Source organism: Pinus tabuliformis, chromosome 5_2 (genome assembly GCF_031772625.1).
Source record: "Pinus tabuliformis cultivar Carrire ecotype Pingquan chromosome 5_2, CPIR1, whole genome shotgun sequence".
NCBI classification, from domain to species: Eukaryota; Viridiplantae; Streptophyta; class Pinopsida; order Pinales; family Pinaceae; genus Pinus; species Pinus tabuliformis.
Window position 1 is genome coordinate 890,074,099 of NC_142306.1, and position 17,745 is coordinate 890,091,843.

The window sequence follows — 17,745 nt, forward strand, 5'->3', positions numbered from 1 at the left end:
ACTATTACCTTGTTAGGCTAATACCAACATGCTTCCTGCAACTGCTCACACATGTCAACCACATGTTCCAAATATCAAGACAATCATATCTATCAATTGAAATCAACCTTTACCAAGATTAATAATAATTTCATAATTCATAGTCAACTCATAGTCCTTAGACACAATACTACAACTATCACCTACTATACTCAAGCACATATTAACTGTCTTAACACAGATTTGTTAGTAAAACCATCTTAAATCAAGATCATTGGAACACATACTCATATTATGAAATTCATCAAAAATTTAACCAACTTGCAAACATACCATGTTAAATGAATCAACCAGACGACGTAATAGACACCAAATATTTGAGCACCAAATAGATGACATAATCAAACAATCAAGCACCAAATATAGGACAGAAGCAAACTCATACCTTAGTGTATTTCAGGGGAGACTATCTTGTCTACACCATAAAGCTAGGTTGGCACGATACAACTTCACAACATATCAACTCAAACATAAATCATGATATCCATAACAGTAACTAACTAACATGTTCACATCATAAGCTCATAAGCATTTGTCGTTCATGCATAACAATCACATATGTACGATCAATATGGATTAATACAACACCATATCAAAAATATGTCGGCTCATACCTAAATATAGCAACCATGACCATTTGAATATGTCAAACTAGGTTAACACTATACATATAACATCAAGATCTTCAATACAATGAACATAACTATCACGCATATGACCAATCAAAATTACAACATCAAGATCTCAATGAAATAACCCTAATCATCAAGTTAATAGCATATAAGAACAACAAGTTAACCTATAACATACTCATCAACAACATATCATATAACATAATCATCAAGTTATCTAACCTAACCAACAATAACAATACTTAAAACCACATGTTACTATCATTCTTGACTATCTAACTCATGTGCTTATGACTATACTAATCAACTATCATCTATCATGTACGTAACCATAACATCAAAAGACGTACATAAACCTAATGCATATAACAATCTTTAACTTACATACTTACATGCCCAACATACAATACCGGTATGATGATCTACTCTTACCCCAAATTCCTATGCTACAACCTCATTACGATGATCTGCATCTCATGTTCTATCTTAGCCAACACATTAGCATCATAACAACCAATATCACCATGATGACCTAAATTGCGTATAATGACTTCGCAAGACATTTTTGACTTACTGTTCATGCATAACTATAACCAAGACCATACATGCATAACAATTGTATATATACATATAACACATGAGTACAAAACCATATACACACCATTCTAGCTAGAGTCCAGTCATCAATGCATGACCACATCAACTACACAAATCATGACCTCATGCATGACAACAACAACCACCTCATGTGCATTTGATAATATGTGAACACTGACATGCATAACAATGCATAATCAACCATACACACATGAAGACATACTCCACGACAACACCTTCAACCTTCACATGGCGACATCACTACAACCATGATCAACACCATGCAAATGCAACAAGCACATGGACTACATGCATAAGGAACACATATGCAACCAACATGAAAGCATGATCAACACATAGCCCAAGGAGAGTACAACCACACTCTGATACCACTCTGTAACACACTCCTCTCACATTTACCCAAGAAACTAGTCAACCGGGGTAAACATGCGATGAGAGGCCACTATGATATGATTTGACCTCCTAAGTCACCTTAAGGAAGTGAACCCGACGGAAACACACCATACAGACATCCAACATCATCAACAAAACCCTCAGAGGACAACTCATCCACTCAGATAGCCTGTCCCTGGGTCCCACTGTTGTTTTAGTTCTCTTGGAGCATAGTCGCTCTCATGCTATGGGAAAGGGAGCGACAAACAACCTAAAGTTGCTCTCACAGGCCTACCTATCAGTGACTGTGGACCAAAATTTTTAGTGTTGTGCCAACGAATCCGGGATTTGAAGTAATTTTTCAAGCCAAGAGCCCATGACACTACCCAGAACTGATCCATCTCTTCAAATCAGTAAAGTAACATGGAAATGAAAGTACTAAACCAAATACTTGTTCAAGACCTTGACTAGATCCCTACTAGCCATGATAGGCATTTCGTCAAACATATTATTGACATGTAATCTATAGGTGTAAATAACAGAGTTAAGCATAAGGATCTCATACTTATCTGAGAATCAATATGAATGATTGTTTCCTCATGCCATTTGCTGCATTATCATCTATTAGGTCATAGACACATTATCCATTCACATACAGTTAAAAGCATGTTGAGAACCATACATAGTTGTTGTCATAAAATGTGCATATAACTAGCATAATAGGAACATAAATACAATAAACATATCAACCATAAAATCCACAAATACATCCGTACCTTTACACATGAAAATCAAGGGAATGGATTTCTCGTTAATGAATTCAATGAATCAAGCAGAGATGGTACTACAACATTCCACTCGACTGTGGAATGGTTGAGCCAATTCTCTCTTCAGCCATTCCCCCCTATGCCATATTCCAAGCATGAATGTGGGATCTCAGAGAACACATCAATCAAAACTCATTCAGAGCTTCTAGAGGCCATCCATCCCAAGCCATCAAACAATTTTTCCACCTCACGATCAGACATCACCAAAACCATCACTAGATCAGTCTCCATCCTAGCCATCCAGGCTCACGAGTGTTTGTTCCAACCAAGGCTCCAAGAATAGTAACTCAACCCACACCTGCCGCTAGGATCTAGAGAATTTTTCCAACCAAGGCTCCAGGAACTAATAACTCAACCCAAGCTAAGGAAACATGAGAACCAACTAAAACAAAATAATGAAAATAAACCCACAATCACCATGGTTATCCAGGAAATGGAAAGGCTAGGAAATCCACTATCAATCTAAGCAATCCTCCATGCCAATGACAGATCATGACCAAGAATCCAGATGCATATGCCATGCATGTACAAACTAGTGAAGAAATCACACACACAACTCGGTACTTGCAAGAAAATATGGTGTAGTTGTTGATGTCGATACCTTCTTGCGCTTTCCTGCTCTTTCCTATGCCTTCTTGCTCTAAGAATCCAAGTATGCCACACCTTCCAAGAGTGCTCCAAGAAAACTCTAAGTATCCAAGAATATGAGAGAGAGAGAGAGAGAATAATGAAAGAGCTCCAAAACTGAACTGACCAAGCCTTGCATACTGATTCATTTTCCATTATTTTCCTTCAATTTCCTTCTCACATGCAACCTGTGACCTTCCACCTTCCTTTTCTCCTAATTTCCATTATTTTCATAAATAAATGTGCCAAATACATTTTTGCCTCTTTAATGCCTTAGCCATTTCCTTTGCGAATTTCCTTAGCCATAATAAACCGAATCAACACCCACTAGGATGTTTCCCTCACCATTTAGCTTGGAAAACATGTCCCATCATCCGTGGTATTTATATATTTTTGAATGGAATTTTCACCAGGGCTGTTACAATTATGCCCATTAAATATGTTTCGTAGCTACTATCTGTTGCAACATACATAACATGCACTCTCCGGTTAAGTGAATTAGCCACCCAATTTTTTTTCCCTTGTTATATTTAATTTCAAAATTGTATTCTTCCAGCAATTCTAGCCACCTAATTTTCCGATTAAATTCAGTTGCTTGAATAAATTCCATATCTCATAATGATTAGTCTGTATTTTCCTGCCCATGAGATAATGCCTCCACATTTTAAGTACATGAATAATAGCCAAAAGCTCCAAGTCACATGCAACATAATTTTTCTCATGTTGTTTTAATTTCCTTGACTTGGAATAGATTACTTGCCCATTTTGCATGAGCACACCACCCAATTCTTCTTTGCACACACCTGTGCAAACCAAAAAATTCTCATTTGGATCGACAATTTTTAATACCAGAGATCTGGTCAATAAGTATTTCAAGTGATGAAAATTTTCTTCACACTAAGATGTCCAATCAAATTTTACACCCTTTTTCAGCAATGAAGTAATGGGATATGCTATTCTAGAAACCCTTTGATAAATCCCCTGTAAAACCCATCTAGGCCCATAAAAGACCTAAATTCTGTAACATTTTTTGGAGATGTCCATTCTATGATAGCCTTATTTTTCTTCGGGCCCACCACTATTCCATCCTATGAAATAATGTGAGCCATGTAATGGATCTCTCTTTGGTAAAATGAACATTTACTCAACTTAGCATATAACTGAGACTCCCTGAGTACCTGCAGAACCAATTTTAAATGTTGTTGATTCTCCTCTTCTGTTTTTGAATATATTAAAATGTCATGAAAAAATTTTTTTTTTATCTAAATATTCCTTGAAGACGCCATTCATTAAACACATAAAAAGTACTAGTGCATTAGATAATCCATAAGGTACCACAACGACCTTGTAATTCGCATAACGTGTCTAAAATGTTGTTTTACTAATGCCTTATTCTTTAATCTGTAGTTGGTGATACCCAAATCTTAAATCAATATTAGAAAAAAAAACAAAATTCCCCATGTAGTTGATCGAAGAGATCATCTATTCTTAACAATGGGTATTTATTTTAATAGTAACTTTATTTAATTTCCATAATTCAATACATAAACGTATTGTACCATCTTTATTTTTAACGAAAAGAATTAGAACACCCCACCATCAAATGCTAGGGTGTATATATCCCTTATTCAATCATATTCCTCCAGATGCATCTATAACTCTTTGAATTCTGAAGTACTCATCCTGTACGGCACTTTAGATACCGAAACAACTCCTAGCACTAGATCAATAGAAAAATCAATCTCCCTCCTTGGAGGTAATTTGGGTATAACTGCAAATACATCAACAAATTCTTGAAGCAATGGGTAATTTTCTATATTAATTTTCCAATCCATATTTGATTCCTTCAAATGAGCTACAAGGATCTAGCATCCTTTCTTAAAATTATTTTTCAATTGCATGGTTGATATATCTCTAATGGATATCGGCCTAGGAATTCGTTGGACCTGCTTATGTTGTTCCTCATCATCAATACAATTAAAATATTTGTTGTATCAATCAAGTCTTGCATGGTGATTTTCTAGCTAATCCTTGTCAATCAAAAAATCATGTGTACCAAGAAAAAATACATTCAAGTCAGATGTCGTTCTCATCCCATTCATCTCATTTGGGCATTCTTTAATTAATTATGTAAATTTTCTCTTCATACATGTATCTAGTTGTACTAACCAAGGTTTGGAATGTTTAATTTTCTTCAAATTAAAATTTTCAACTAGATTCACATTAATATAGTTGTCGCTGGTGCCAGAATCAATTAAAATAATAATGGACTAATCATTTATCTTATCTTCAACCTCTACCATATGCGGTTGATGTTCCACTTGTCACTTATCTAAAGCCGCATAAATTTTGGGCATGCCTTTGCCCACATCATCCATAGTAGGTGTTGCTTGCGTGATGTGCATAGTCCTCATATTCTCTACGTTATGAGGACATTCTTTGAACTGGTAATCTCCTTTACAACCCCAACATTTAATAGGCGGAAGTTGCAGCTTCTTGCTTGAAGTATCATCCCCTTCTGGCTAGTTAAAATCTTGGGTTGCTTGCTTGAAAATTATTCTTAAATGGAAAGGGTATAAAACCCTTCTTTGTTTGCTCCTTAAGTTCTTCTTTTTATTGTTCAAAGTTTTGTGCAAAAAAAATCTATTTTTGTTTTGGTCATATATCTATTCTTCTTTCCTCATGGTTGCCTCCAAGGTTTTTGGTTTGTTATATTTAAGCTTATCAACATAAAAGGATGACAATCCACTGATGTATCTTTGTATTTTAACCTTTTCATCTTTAATAAAGTGTATGTACCTCAATAACTCAACAAATTTCCGACCATATTCTTCCATGGTCATGTGTCCTAGTTGAAGATCGAAGAATTCCTGCATTTTCTGCTCATAGTATAGTTTTGATAAATAATTCATTTAGAAATACTCTATAAATTTCCTCCAAGTGATCCGCCTTTTGTCTAAGTGCTTAACTGCCTTGAGCTGCGCCCACCAAAGATTAACCTTGCCCTTTAGATGATATATGGTATCTCTAGCTTTCAATTTCGAAGAGTAATTATACAACTAAAGATATTTTCTCATTTCCAACAAGCAAACCTTAACCTCCTCTCCTTTCTTGTTCTCTCCAATTTTCCTCAGCTGTCCTTGCAAATTTTCAATGTCTAAATTTCTGCGTGACTTTCTCACTGGTGACACACTAGGGCTATTTCTAGAATAAGATGTAAGCCATTTTACTATTTTTCCTTACTCAATAATGGTATTGATGGAAAACACTCTTGGAATGCCTAAACTCTTAGTGCCTCTCTCCCTAGCTCTGACACTATGCTCATGTGCTAATCTAGACTCAGTTTGGTGGCCCAATTCTCTCTTAATTTTGTTTAAACTCCACTACATTTGATTATTAATCCGTTGTTTCTCTTTCCTTAGCTTTTCATTGTCAGCGTTGTAGTTGAGCACTTCGAATTTGAGACTTTTGACAGTTTCTTTTAAATCTTCACCCTTCGGTTGGTCCATTCCATAACCATTGAATTCTGTTTCAACATTACTCCTACTTATATTTTCAGCTCTCACCTATTCTTCCTCACTGTATGGCCTTTGAGAAGGCATTAGGAATTTTTTCCTGTAGGTTTTCTGCAAAATTTTCACCAAAATTCGTGTTAAATTCCAAAATATGGGTTTATTAGGTCATTCATCTCATCAATATCTTTATATTGACTATCTATTTGTGTTATTCCAATACTCGAGTTGAGATATATGCTCTCTAAAAGTTTGCACTACTTATTTAATTGTTCTTTCCCCTTAAAAATTGTTGTAGATTTCTTTTAAAAATTTCCAAAATTTTTGGCCTCAACCCTAATTTCTGGGTAGCTGGTTGTATTATTCCCGGAATTATCTTTCTAACAAATGTCCATATGTTGAAATTCCAACCTTCAGAGTTCATATAATTTTCCCCAATTCTTCTATCCCTGATGTGGAGCTGTAACAAGGGTCTCTTTCACCTCTAATTATCCCACATTAACAAGTCAATCCGGGAACGTTTTGTTATTGCAAAGAGTATCTCAATCCGAGGCTATTCGTCAGAGTAATGCTTAGTAGTACAGCGTTCAGAAAATACAAGAGTAAACGGATGCTAGACTATGACTAAATTACTTCAAAAGGATAAAATTACACAAGACAACTTATCAGTCAAGGGTGCGGAAGCGATAACCCATCCCTCTAGAAACTGATGGAAAGGAAATTAGAGCATGGACCATAGGTCTGGGAGCTAGGCAGCGACTGCTGAGGCTCACTACAGCCTTAGACCTTCTCTCACACCAAAGCAGCAAATGCAAGTAAATGGAACGGCAGAAAGTAAAATGGAACAGCAAATAGGAAATGGAACAGCAATCAAATGAACTAAGTCTCGCGAGTCAGAACCAAACTTGCTCTATTGAACCAAACTCACACTCTGCGATAACAATCTTTTCTCTTAAGGCAAATTGGATGGAATGTACTTTATGGAACAGCACTCATTGATGAATTATGGAACAGCAAGAATCAATCATACATACACGCAACACACTAGTATAGTAATCTGATGAGTAAGGAGAATACGACTATGTTTCCAAATAGAATAACATTACTTTTGGATTCCAATAATCGGGATTTCAAATGAATCCAATAACAGTAATATTCAGTACAAACGCTCTGTAACAGAAATAGCTGGTTTAGATTAATAACATGCAATCAACTCTGAAAAGATTCAATCATGCAATGCAGAGTCACTACGTGGATTTCCTGAAAGAACCATTAATGAATTAATTGTAGCAGAGCATGGAACATCACATGAAAAGCATATCAGATTACCGAGCAATAAAGATAAGCAAACCACGCAGAAATCAAGTTATAATGATACAAAAGCAAGTGTCCTTCGAAGCCGGGCCCTTAGCTTCCAATGGTACACCGCCTTAGATTACTCCAGACGCAAAGATGAAATAAACACCAAGTCTTTTATATTAACGCATCAACAAACGTACAGTAAACCAAGTCTCAGTGAGACTCGATGATCAAAGTTTAGTCTGAAACTGAAAGTTACATAAAAGTCCCCTTGCTTAACGATGTTGTTCCTTTTTATAAAAGTAACGACGGAGATATCTAGGTAACAAAATAAGTAAAACAGCGATCCCTCAGGATCAAAGATCCTGAGGGATTCGCCAAGCTGTTAATCTTTTACTTTTCTTTCCCTTTTTCGCCGAATTGGTATCCCTTCTTCCTTTCTTGGGTCGTTTTGCTTTGATCTGCTCGATCTCGTTTGCATCCGGTTCCCTTCTAGAGGGACAACAGTTATTCCTCCTTTGTCTTTCCCTTTTGAACGACAGCTCTTCGTTTCCACCTTTCCCTGCATAGAAAAATGACAATTATCAGCGATTAAGCTTTCCATGTTGATTCTCACACGTTTTATTAGAATTCTTTATTTCTTTGAGTTCATGATGCAGAAAAGGTTACAAATGTTACTGAAAAGCCACTAAATTGTTTGTCAAAAGCATACCTTTCGAGTGCTCCACACACCCCCCTGCTTACCCTGTTTCATGCCCTCATGAAAACATTATAGTTGACATGCAAGGCGGTAAGAGAATAGGCCGGAGAGGGAACCTCGTGTGGAGGCTTACAACCGTGATGAGCAACTAGATCATCAAAGAATTGATTTGTTTGACCTTCAGGCATTTCATACAAGGCCTGATATCCGGGTGCAGGGTGCCAAATGATTGGACTACGAAATCGATACCCTAACCAGGATGGCCCTGCTTCCAAAATACGCTCGCCATAAAGGTTCAATCGGCTGGCAGCCAGCTCAAAATTTTCGTATTTGAATGGTTCCCTGAGCTGGATGTTTGGGCTAGAAATCCGGTATCGGAATTTTGCAGCATTGATGGCGAGGTCTTTAATAGTCAGAAAATATTCCAGACTGTTCCGGATTAGGTCCTCGTGCATGGGTCCTAATGTCTCCATGACACCCGAGGTTCTCATAAGGTTCTTATGTGCTCTCCATAACAGCACTGGGTCTCTAGGCTCGGCTCTCACCCACAAGTCTAGGTTGTTTTCCTGTCTTTGAAAAGTGTTATAAGCTCTGAGCCATTTCAGCTGATTGACCCCGAATGAAACGAAGGCTTGAAATTGTATGTCCCCAACAAAAGGGCCAGGATTTAAGTCAGTTTCCTGGTCTAGCACGAGGTTGTGCAAGTAAAATTCACACAATAATCTTTGAACCTTAACTCCATAATGCTTGCAACAATCTATGAAATCATTAACAGTATTGATTTGTATAGGGGCACCCGCCCTAACAACTTTTATCTTTAATCGTAAATATCGTTCAAGCAAAAATAAAGTATAGTTTTTAGCAGGGGCCCTACAGGTCAGAACATCATTATACAAAGAACACACAGTGTCCATCTGCCTAATAACAATATCTAATCGACGAGTTACCTTGGCAACAAGGATAATTTTAGGGGCGAATGTTCGCCCTTTGGCGAAATTAAGGGGTTTTAAATTTTTAGTGGGCGAATATTTTGTATCATAGTACATTTTTACAAATCACCTCAAATAGCCCACCTTATTTTAAGGGAGAGGGTAAAAAACATAAATTTAGCCCTTGAAATTAGGACTTACAACCTTCCATTCGCCCATTCTCAAGAATAGGTTTTATTTAAGTGAATCCATTCGCCCATTTTCAAGAATAGGTTTTATTTAAGTGAATCCTATGGGCCAAATACCATATTTATAAAAGAGGTATGGTAAATTAATAAAAATATAAATAAATGAGAGGTATGGTAAATAAATAAAACATTTTTTATATTTACTCCATAAGTCACCTTATATACATGTAAGGGTGTAAACAAATAAAAATATAAGTAAAGTGGAGGTATGGTAAATAAATAAAACGTCTTTTTATACTTACTCAAAAGGTATGATAAATAAATAAAAATATAAATAAACTAGACGTATCGTAAATAAATAAAACCTCTTTTTATATTTAGTCCATAACCCTCGTTCTATTTATGAAGGCTCAAGAAAGAGGTTTTATTTAAGTGAATCCTATGGGCCAAATACCATATTTGTAAAAGAGGTATGGTAAATTAATAAAAATGTAAATAAACGAGAGGTATGGTAAACAAATAAAACATTTTTTTATATTTACTCCATAAGTCACCTTATATTTACGAACACTCAAAAAATGGGTTATATTTAGGTGAAACCTATGGCCAAAATACTATGGGACAAATACCATGGATTAGATTGTTATTAATACCATGCAAAAAACCATTATTAACCCTAATATTAGAATTAACAAAAATAAAAATGGCACATGGTATTGACCCATGGTATTCACCAAAATGGCACATGGTATTGACCCATGGTATTCACCTGGAATGTAGCCTATTTAAATGGGGGAATTAAACCAGCATGTAGCCTATGTTAAGATTCACTAGGACTTTACAAAGTTTTATTATTTAGTGAAAGACTCGCCAAGATCTTACAAGATTTTATAATTGAGTAAAATATTCGCCATGCCTGGTGAGAGATTCGCCAAAAAATTATATATACATATTATGTTATTGGTAAAATCGCCTTCCTTTTTTCCTATATACCATGGAGATTCTCCCATTTATTATATTTATAAATTTAGGGGGGGTTCTTAAAATTTTCCCTGCTTGGCAACCTTTTCTTGCTCCTTTTGCCATCCTTCGAAGGCCTGGCTCTCGGACTGACTAATATCCCGAAGTTGTTGTTGTAACTCTTCATATTTCTCCCGGGGGACTGTTTGTTCTCTCAGCTGTTCAGCTTCTTGCTGAGCTTGCTTCATCATCTTGTGCAAGGTTCTTGTTTTCGGATCCTTTTTCCATAGAGTCGTAGAGGCCGGGAGTTTTACCTGAACCTTTTTGTTATGCTGTTTGGAGTTCAGAACCCGAATTACCCCTGAGGGTGGTGCCTCTGTTTGGATCTCCTTATTCTCCTTTTCTTTCTTAACACGAATGAAAGGTTGTTGTGGTCCCCCTGTTAATGGAACATCATCCTGTTCCTCTGCCTCAATTGGAACGGCAGTCCGTTCTTCAGTGTCATTTGGAACAACAGTCTGTTCTTCAACGTCATTTGGAACAGCAGTCTGTTCTTCAATGTCATTTGGAACAGCAGTAGGTCTTCCAATGGGGTTTTGACCAACAGGGCAGCTATAAGTCCTTTGTCTTCTTGTCCTACGGGATTTTGCTGCAGTGGCCCTTTTTCTTTTCCTTGTGGTTCTTCGTATCCTCACGTTGGCTTTCAAAATCCGAATTTGCTGTCGGAGCTGGGCTATAGTGTTCAACAACCTCTGCTGTTTCCTTCTTAATTTCTTGATTTCTATTGCCTCAGCAGAGGGCTCATGACTGGCCCTTAAATCTGCTCCTACTCCATCTAGAATTTCTTCTGGTGTCTTGGGAACAGATTGTTCCCGATTGGTGTCTCTTATTTCCGCATCATGAACGGGCAGGTTTTCTTCTCCTGCCTTTTCTGCATGTGATTTCTCAGGTGTGTCTTCCTCCGGAGGTCCGTCAGGGAGGCCTGCTGGGCTGGAGGGTTGGCCATACTCCCCCATATTGGCCAGGATTGCGGCCAATTCGTCTTCACCCACAGGGTCCCGCGGCGGGCTGCCCTCCGGCTGTCCTACTTCCTCCTCTTGATTGGACTGCTCAGTGACTGCCTTGGAGTGTTCAGCTTCTGTTTCTGTTTCGGAATGCTCATCTCCCTCCTCGATTCCTTCTCCGTGTTGCTCAGCCTCGCCCCTAGATTGTTCAGCATTTTCTTCGGAAGGTCCTCCTTCTAGTTCTGGAGGTTCTTCCGTAATCTCGATTGGCTGGCTGGTGCTCTCCTGGATCTTTTCCAGCCTCCCTCGTATCCGGGCTATCCGGGCTGATTTCCTTGGTCTCTCAGGTTGTTCGGGTGTACTAGCAACATGTTTTTCTGCTACCAATTCTCTGCGTTTTTCTGCCCGTTCCGGTGTGCTTGAAGAATGTTTACGTTTTGGAGCAACATGTTTTTCTGCTGCCAATTCTTTGTGTTTTTCTGGTCGTTCTGGTGTGCTAGAGGAATGTTTAGGTTTTGGAGCAACATGTTTTTCTGCTACCAATTCTCTGCGTTTTTCTAGTCGTTCTGGTGTGCTAGAGGAATGTTTAGGTTTTGGGGATGGTGCTGCCAATCCCCCCTCGATCATTGCAATGAGCTCCTCCCAGCTACTCTGCTATTGAGTGAGACTATGGCTCACTATCAATCGAATCAATCCATGGTGGCTAACAATTGATTCTACGTGTTGTGCCTTTTTCAGGCTTTGGGCCGCATCATGCAATAATGAATTTAGAAGTGCAGGCAGATTTGCAGAACATTTCTCTTTCAAAACAACTAAGAGTTTAAGATGACGTGGTCTTACCACGTCTTTCCTTCCTTCGCAAGTGATGTAGCTCTGAACTATCTTTGCTAATTCGGTCCAGGGTTCTCCTAACGTTGCTGGCAGAACTCCCTTCCCCTTAACTGTCAAGCTTTGGCCTTCATCCTGGAAAATCTCCATAATCTTTGGTAATCTTTCTTTCTTCAGTGTCCATACAGGTCCGGCGGCTGGTAGTCCCGAGACTTCTGCAATTATATTGTCAGTGACCGCTATCTGCCTCCCTCTTACTATGGAGTAGTTCTCCTGCAGGTTTTGCAGAAACTCCAACGCCACTGTTTCATTCGATTCTTGTAGGTGACTGAAATAATTCAGCCACCCTGCCTTTTCCAGGATCTCCCGGGCAGCAGCGGAGACTGTCAACTTCTGAGGTTCGCTTCGGATTGCCTTTCCCCCCATGGTTCCACTAAGAATTCCCAATGGAACAGCAACTGCCTGTGCTGTTTGAGACGCAGAAAGGGTGATCGTTGCAAGGTTTTGGAAAAAAAACACAGAGTATGCAAAAAATGGATTGTGGACGGCAACTTTCGTAAAAATAGAATTATCATGCCGTTAAACCATGCCATACCTTCGTACACTATCTTCCCCGAATGGTGTGCTGACACGTAATTCGTGGAGTAATGAGGTTACCTTCCCCCCCACAATATGATAGGTTGTCCCAGCCGTCAAGTAGAGGAGCAGCAGCCATTCTGTAACCAAGTCATAAAGGAACAGCATATGAAATTATGCCATGTTTTAGATGGACAACGAAATACCGAAATCGAGGCAAAAAGGTGGATCGCGTTTTACATAAGAGCCTGCGTGATATGATGCGAGGGCGGGGGATGGGACGTCTGTCAATCGTACGAAATCTCCAACGGTCGTTGTCAGTTCCTTTGCCATGATTGATGGTAATGAGTGTTCATGTGATGTATACATCGGGACATAAAATATGATTTATTCATAGGATATAAGAGACAAAGAAGTATTGATATCATACCTATTGGTGTAACCATTACGACTTCAATACCATTAATAGAGCTCTGCTACCGATAGGTGTTCATAACCTTGGCAAAGTTGTTTATTTCACCCCCGAAACCATGATCCTTTGTGTGTATTTTGAAAAGTAGTTTGTCAAAATGTAGGCCATTATGCTGGCTTGGTAACCAGGTAGCCATAATGCCATTCACAAGGAAGGTGCGAAACGTGGGCAGGCCGGCTCGTGATGAGACCCCCTGTTCCAAGGTCTGTTTATTTAGTGTACCTTTTGGACCATATCCCTGGTGTGGTGGCCATAATGGGAATTCCACTTCGCTTCCATCCTTATGATCATGGTAGGCTGGCTCTTGATGAGACCCCCTATCCTGCATTTGACAATTGATAATCCATATTTAGCTTTTTTTTTTTTTTTTTTTTGCAAAGCACTTTTTCTTATTTATTTACACATAAGGGTGGTTCAGCACTCCTTAAGAGTGGGAATGGTGGAAGAAGTCTTATCATCCCAATAGGAAGATATAAATTCTCTGCTCTTATTCCTAAGTAATAGTCAAAGAATTTTTAGGGAGATCGTCATGATAAAGATAACCAACCAGAGCAAAGGTGATAAGACAATGACAACAAAGATGAGAAGTAAGTGTGTCCCTCCTCTTGTCCTCTTATTAATACTAGGCCTTATAAAGATAGCGATTTATGATCCGCTGACTTCGGTATGTCATGATTTATGTTCATTGCATAAGTGCATAGCTGTATCTTAAAGACTGGAGAGAACATGGGCGAAAAGCATCCTCAATATAAATCATCAAAGAGAGTAAAAACATGCCGATGGTGTTCCTTTTGAAAAAGGAACAGCAAAAATAATCAACAAAAAGAATGATGTTCCTTTGGAAAAGGAACAGTAGAAGAGCAAAAATGTTGTTCCTTTTGAAAGGGAACAGCAGAAAATCACGAATGTTGTTCCTTTTGAAAAGGAACAGCAGGAAATCATGAATGTTGTTCCTTTTGAAAAGGAACAGCAGAAAATCACAAATGTTGTTCCTTTTGAAAAGGAACAGCAGAAAATCACAAATGTTGTTCCTTTTGAAAAGGAACAGCAGAAAATCACAAATGTTGTTCCTTTTCAAAAGGAACAGCAGAAAATCACAAATGCTGTTCCTTTTCAAAAGGAACAGCAGAAAATCACAAATGCTGTTCCTTTTGAAAAGGAACAGCAGAAAATCACAAATGCTGTTCCTTTTGAAAAGGAACAGCAGAAAATCACAAATGCTGTTCCTTTTGAAAAGGAACAGCAGAAAATCACAAATGCTGTTCCTTTTGAAAAGGAACAACAGAGAATCACTAATGTTGTTCCTTTTGAAAAGGAACAGCAGAAGATCACAAATGTTGTTCCTTTTGAAAAGGAACAGCAGAAAATCACAAATGTTGTTCCTTTTGAAAAGGAACAGCAGAAACACAACAATGCTGTTCCTTTTGAAAAGGAATAGCAGAAACACGCAAATGTTGTTCCTTTTGGAAAAGGAACAGCAAAGACACGCAGAATGCAAAAATCAAAATTTTGAAAAAAAAGAGAAAGATCAATGAAAATATATACAAAAAAACTTATGTACAAGTTATAGAAAAAAATGAATTCCTCACTGAATGATAGGTGAGGAAGATTTTGCTTCCTCTCCTAAAATTTCCATATCAGTGTCTCGACGTAGCTGCTGACAGAAGGATTCCCGAGTGAGTGGCTTGCGATAGAGACGAACTCGGTGGCCATTTACCTTGAATGCATATCCAGAACCATCGATTGTGATCAGAGTGAGGGTCCATTATCATGTACTTTCTGGATTTCGTATGGTCCCAACCAACGAGTCTGAAGTTTCCCCGGGAAGTCCTGAAACCGAGAGTCATATAACAGAGCCCAGTCTCCTTCGTGAAAGACTTTGTTCTTGATGAGTGCATCATGCCATTTAGCTCATTTCTGTTGAATAATTGTTGTATTCTGTAATGCAGAGAGCCTGATTTCGTCCAATTCATTAATCTACTGTAATCGATTAATTTGTGCCTCACTTAGATCTAGGCCAACTTCCTGTGCGGTTCGTAACGTTTGGATTTCGAATTCTATGGGGAAAATAGGTTGTTTTCCAAACACTAATTGATAGGGTGAATAACCGGTGGTACTTCTCCATGTGGTTCTATAAGCCCACAGTGCTTCGGGTAATCGGGCGGCTCAATCACGCCTATGTGACGCAATGGTTTTTGTTAAAATTGATTCTATTACCTTATTGCTACTTTCTACTTGCCCATTCGCCTACGGGTGATATGGGGTAGTAATTTTATGCTGGACGTGATAATTGTTAAGTGTTGCAGCTAATTTGTTTCCGGAAAATTATGGTCCTCCATCTGTAATTATTTCTCTCGAAAGGCCATAACGTACAAACAAATGGAACAGGAACTGTATTACAGAATCTTATGTAGCTCTAGGCAACGCTTCAGCCTCAACCCATTTGGTGACATATTCTGTCGCCACCAAGATATATGTTCTCTGATTTGATGATGGGTTGATGGGTCCAACGAAATCACGAGCCCATCGTTCAAATGGTTCAATGACTAATTGTGGCCTCAGAGGCATTTCGTCAGCTTGACCAGGTCGTCCTGCTCGCTGGCAGCTGTCACGGGCTTGGACAAATTTCTTCGCATCTTTGAAAATTGTAGGCCAGTAGTATCCTGTCTGCAATACTTTATGTGTTGTTCTTCGTTCAACAAAGTGTCCCCCACATGGTCCGTCATGACAGGCTTTTAAGATGTCGAAAATTTCATCTTCTCGAATACATCTCCTAATTTGCATGTCTGCCCCTGTGTGGAACAAATAGCCCCCAATCCACGAAAATCGAGTACTCTTCTGAAGAATCTGCTTACGTTCATTAGGGGTTAAGTGTTTTGATAGCTTACCTACTGCAAGATAATTGGCAACATCAGCATACCAGGGTGTTTGAACAGCCACAGCAAACAGGTGCTCATCAGGAAATTGATCTTCCACTGCTGCTGCTTCAATTGATTTTGGTATTCGTGAGAGAAAATCAGCTACAGGGTTTTCCTTTCCAGGTCAATCCTTGATTGTGATATCTAACTCCTGCAATAAAATCATCTATCTAGTTATTCTAGCATTTGTGACAGGCTTATTTGCTAAATATTTGATAGCAGAATGATCTATATATAAAATAACGGGATAGCCTGTGATATAATGTCTAAACTTATTGACAGCCTGTATTACAGCCAGGAATTATTTTTCAGTGACAGTGTAATTTAATTCAGCAGGCGATAAATTTTTGCTGATATAATAGATAGCATATGTTTTTTTATCCTCTTCCTGCCCAAGGACTGCACCGATCGTTGTATCTGAGGCATCAGATGAGATTTGGAATGGTAAATTCCAGTTTGGTCCTCGAAGGACTGGAGCTGTTGATACAAGCTTCTTTAATTCCTTGAAAGCACGGTCGCATTTTTTTGTCCACAAGAAATCAACATTACCAGTTAGTGCATATAGAGGTGCAGAAATGTGTGAATAATGTTCTATAAATCGTCTATAATACCCAGAAAATCCAAGAAAGTTGCGTACCTCTGTTTGAGTAGTGGGGGTGGGGATAAGCAAAAGTATTTGAATTTTGGCCGGATCTACCTGAATGCCAGCTGCTGAAACATAGTGTCTTAGAATGAGCCCTTCCGTCATCATCATATAATGCTTAAGCAAAGCCTGGTAGCAATGCAACGTTGTAGGACTTTTTCTAGAGTTTCTAAAGCTGGATCAAAATCATCTCCATATGGTGTAAAGTCATCCATGTACACTTCAAGTCCATCATTTATTAAATCTGAAAATATGCTAAGGACAGCCCTTTGGAATGTGGCAGGAGCATTACATAGGCCAAAGAGTAGAACTCGATAGGCAAACGTTCCCCAAGGACAAGTAAAAGTAGTTTTATCCTGACTTTCAGGGGCAATCTGAATCTGATTGTATCCACTGAAGCCATCCAGGAAAGAAAAGAATTTCTTTCGTGCTAAAGTGTCCAATACTTGGTCTATGAATGGGAGAGGGAAGTGATCTTTTTGTGTGGCTTTGTTTAACTCCCTGTAATCCACACAAATCCTCCATTTCCCATTCTTCTTGGGTACCACCACAAGCGGAGAGACCCATTTACTATCAGAAATAGGATAGATAAAATTAACAT